We start from the raw sequence: 4,773 nt of genomic DNA on the forward strand, positions 1-4,773 counted from the left end.
CCAACTTTTTTCATGGCACAGCACAATACAGAGAGGAATACAAATAAATTAAAACTGGAGTAGACATTCGTCTTTCAAACACCCAGCAGGTCAAGACTCTGCTCACCAGCTGTCAAGGATCACTTTAAAATATACAAAACCTTTTTTTTTTTTATCAGGTTGTGTAAATAGTCCAGAGAGGCATCAAAGAGGCATGAGCTGCCAGGGATCGTTTCTGGCCAAAAAGTATATGGACACCCGAACACCACACCAATATGTGCTTGTGAGTTTAATTTCAAAACCATGGCCGTTACTATGGAGTCGGTTCCCTGTATGTGTAATATGGAGCTGGCTCCTGTAACAGCCTCCACTCTTCTATGAAGGCTTTCCACTAAATGCTGGAACATGGCTGCAGGGATATGCTCCCATTCAGACACAAGAGCATCCGTGAGGTCAAGAACTGATGTAGGGCGAACCCAGAATCCTCCATCAGACTCCCAAGTGGTAAAGCGTGATTCATCCTCTCCCCAGAACGTGTCAAATTGCGCCACGTTGTACACCACTCCTGCCGATGCTTGGCTTTGCGAATGGTGTTCTTATGCTTGTGTGCAGCTGCTCGGCCATAGAAACACAGTTCATCAAGCTCACAGCGAACAGTTCTTGTGCCGACGTTGCTTCCAGAGGCAGTTTGGAACTTGGTAGTGAGTGTTGCAATCGAGGACAGAGCCTCAACACTCGCCAGCACTCTGCAGTCCCGTGCTGTGAGCTCGTGCGGCCGACCGCTTCGTGGTTGAGCTGTTGTTGCCCCGAGAGCTTTCCACTACACAATCACAGCACTTACGGTTGACCAGGGCAGGTTTGACCAGGGCAACTGATTTGTTAGAAAGATGGCATCCTACGACAGTGCCACCTTGACGGTCACTGAACTCTTTCGTACGACCCGTTCCAGTGCAAATGGTTGTCTAAGGAGATTGCGTTGCTGTATGCTGGATTTTATGCACCTGTAGTAATGGGTGTGGCTGAAATAGCCAGACCCATTAATTAGAAGGCCATATACATGCGGCTATGTAGTGTGTACAGTATATATATATATATCCAGAAAAACAAGTATATTACCAGTAAGACGGATATATTACTAGTAAACCAACTATATGACCGGTAAGACAATCACCTGGCAGCTTGTGTCATTATCTTTAATCTATTATAGTTAAGAAATGACCAGTGACAGTGTTATGTGACTTTTTTCAGTGTATTGTGAATCCTGACATCAACTGTGTGACTGTTCATGTACAAGTGCTGTTAACAACAAGCAGCCAGTGCTAAACTAAGCTAAGCCGGGCTACGTGGGCAGCAAACTTCAAAACCCATCATCACTCAAATGGGACAGAAAATTCGATCAACAGTATTTAAAAACAGGAAGTTCATGTTTTCAAAGATTCTTCATGTGAAACCTACGTAACTTTGATTAAACTTACTCCAATGTACACAAAGCATTTACCTCATAAAGATACAGTGTTTTCCTGTAACCAGTGCTTGAAGTGGGCCGGTACTCAGCGGTTCTGCCGGCACTTCTACGTTTTACCCTTTGGCGTACCGTGACTTTTTCTTACATACCGGCACTTCCCACAAGGTGCCGGTACTCTTTTCTGCCCTCTCGAGTGGACAAATCAGGTGGATTATTGGAACATATCATATTTTATTGAATTGGAGCGCACTTCAAAAAAAAAAAAAAAGATTAGTCATGCCAACCCGGAGCTCCGGCTCCGGGTTGGCATGACGTTATTGACCATATAGTATGGGCATGAACGGAAGATTTCTTTCGATTGTCGCCATCCGTGTTTGCGCTTTCTCTTTGGTACCTTTTTGCGGAAACAGCTGGTTTCACTCATTATGGATTCCACCAGTTCTGTTCACTCGTTGATAAAGGCCGCCGCCTGCGCTTTCCGGTTCAGGTGGAGGAGAAAGAGCTCCATGTTTGTTTTGGTTCGAGAGACAGTAGGCAGAAGGAAGTGATGCTGCGTTTCATGGGACCTCGGAAAAACTGTGATTCGTGTCGGTAGACCCCATGTTAGCATAACATCAAGTCTACAGAGTACTTCAAAATGACATTATACGTGTTAGAATGAATAATAATCTATACAAAGGGAACGTTGCTCACCGTTATTGGTGCGCGCCACCATGTTGCCGTCGCGTCAGGTCTGTTATCTTGGTAAACCGGGGCGCGAGCGATCGGCTCCAAAATTACAACTTAAAAGGCAACTTAAATAACCACCCCTTCCCAAACATGTGAATAAGGGGAGTACCAGCACATATTTTTTTCCACTTCAAGTACTGCCTGAATATGTGGGTGAAGTATTCCGAAATAATTCGAAAAGAAATTGAAAGTTATTTAGGATGATTTATCCCACATTTTTTTTACGTCTACTGTATATACACTGTATAAACTGTATCCGCGTTTGTCCTGACACGTGTTGATTAGATGTAGAACGTGCTGTAGATAGAATTCTCACCAGTGCTTTACATCAAATAAGAGCATTTTATTCTGATCTTTCATTCTATGGAAATAAGATTGAAACAGAATCGTCACCAAACGGGGCGATACCTGTTTGTCAAGGGAAATAAACTGTTGGTGCTTCAGTTTTACTGTCCTCTCGTACCTGGAGGGACACAGTGCGAGTTCTCGCCCATGTTGTTTTTAAGAAACAAAATGGGGATGGAGATCAGGGTTGTCAAACACGCTGGCTAGTTAGTTAGTTAGTTCTCCCAGGAGGTGTCCCTCGATAGAAGCCAGTGACTCAGACGCAGGGCTGGGATGTGGAGAACCATTTCTAATTTGAAGTCATGGCTCAGAGGCAACGTTTGTACAGTAGGATAAAGTGGGATTCTTCTTATCGATGTTGACCAGCTGGAAAAACTACGCAAGTCTTTTTGGCCCTTCTGGTTTGCCGTCACTGTCAGTCATCCATTGGAGACCAGGAGACCTGTGTTTTCTTCTGCTAAAATCTTTTTTCTTTTAAATAATCGATCAGCAACATCCAAAATGGCACTGGAATCGAAGGCAAAGGAATATTATGTTGAGTCAACCCCTCAGTAAAATCCCCAGCCTTACTTGCATGTGACCGCAGCGTTTTGTGAGGTTAGCTGATGCTGCGTTTTAGCCTGTTGAAGGCTTACAGCGATGTGCTATTCCATGAGCATTATCAGCAGCCATCTGATAACCCCGTCGCACCCTGACGATCTTAAGCATTTCTTTTTGCCGACCTGAGACAATGTAGAGGACTCTTAGCCTTGGTTGCGCCATGGCGTGCCGGGTCACAGCCACTGTCGTCACCGTTTTCCGCCAAGTTCTCCGTGCTCCTTCAGGAAGAAACGACTGTTAACCGTAATCAGCTTGAAATTGTGGCGATATCGCAAACTTTAAACTCGAAAATTGCTATTCAGATCAAAAATGGAGAGTTTAGTTTAACTCTGTTTTGTGGGTGGCGGTGTGGTTTAAGCAGCCACACTTGTCGTGGGTCTAGGTAATCGGGCCCAGCATCAGTATGGCTGTACGCCTGTTGCTTATTAGAGCAATCAACAGGCAACAGGTAAAACCCCCACCCCCCCTTCACACACACACACACACACACACACACACACACACACACACACACAGGGGAGGAGCCCTTGTCATGACATGTTTCCATGTGCTTGTTCCACCTTGACCACGCTCTACAATAAAACTGGTGTGTTTTAAACCCCATCGCCTGTCGGAGGGCCCTGGAAACGCCACTCGGGGTGGTGTGTGGCAGGCAGAATGGCCACAAACTGGCTTAAACTAAACACTGATCTGAGACTGTAAGTGTCGATGTTTTCTTTCTTTAACCCATTCTCGGACTGGGTGGGGTTTTTCCAGCGGAGTCGCGAGACAAAACACTGCTTGACTTGGAGCCCAGAAATCGTTCGCGCGCTGTCAAATTCCAAGCCCTGGTTTTCAAAAAAACCAAATGAGGAAAAGATGTATAAGCAGCTCCGTGTAGTCACTGGAAAGCTCTCTTGATGAATGTCTTGTGTATTTTGTAAAAACCGCAAAAAAACATATATATAAAAATGAAGCTGTCACGTCATTTCAGAGCATGCTTAAAAGTGATCGGTAGATTCTAGTTGTGTTATACGAAAACAAAGTTGTCACAAAAATACATTTTCAATTTGATAGTTTTTTGTTTTTTTTCTGTGAACTTTAATATTGTATTCATAGGTTATTTACACAATATGTGACATTGAATATGAGTCCAGAAATATGAAAAACCACTGGGGCGTCATTTTCCAGTGCACTTAAGAGTGATCAGTTTTGTAAATACCATGAATAAATGTTGTTTTTTTTAATAACGTGGTGTCAGCTCACTGACAAGCTTCTTTGAACGTGGGATTGTGGGGGTGGGGGCATTTTGACTCATGGCTCATCACTTACTGTTATTATTGTTTGGATTGTGCTATGAACAGTTATAAAGGCTGGTAACCAACATTTTAATAAGGCCTGCGTTAAAGATTTCAAACCTATCCTTTAAATTCAGGAGATACACAGTGCTGAGTGGTAAACCACGTTTTACCGTCTCTGTAAAAAGGTTTATGATTCAAATGATAATGGGTTCATTTTTGCTGAAGTCTGTTCAGACGGGGAGTGTGATCGAAAAGTTGTGCTTGACACCTCTGATTCTGTTTATTGTTGAGTTTTTTTATTTTTATTTTTTACTTTAATTTTGATTTCATTGTTCTAAAGGGTTGAGATTTCGGAAATAATGTCCTTGTCCTGTT

The sequence above is a fragment of the Zeus faber genome (assembly GCF_960531495.2).
Source record: "Zeus faber genome assembly, chromosome: 2".
Classification (NCBI taxonomy): domain Eukaryota; kingdom Metazoa; phylum Chordata; class Actinopteri; order Zeiformes; family Zeidae; genus Zeus; species Zeus faber.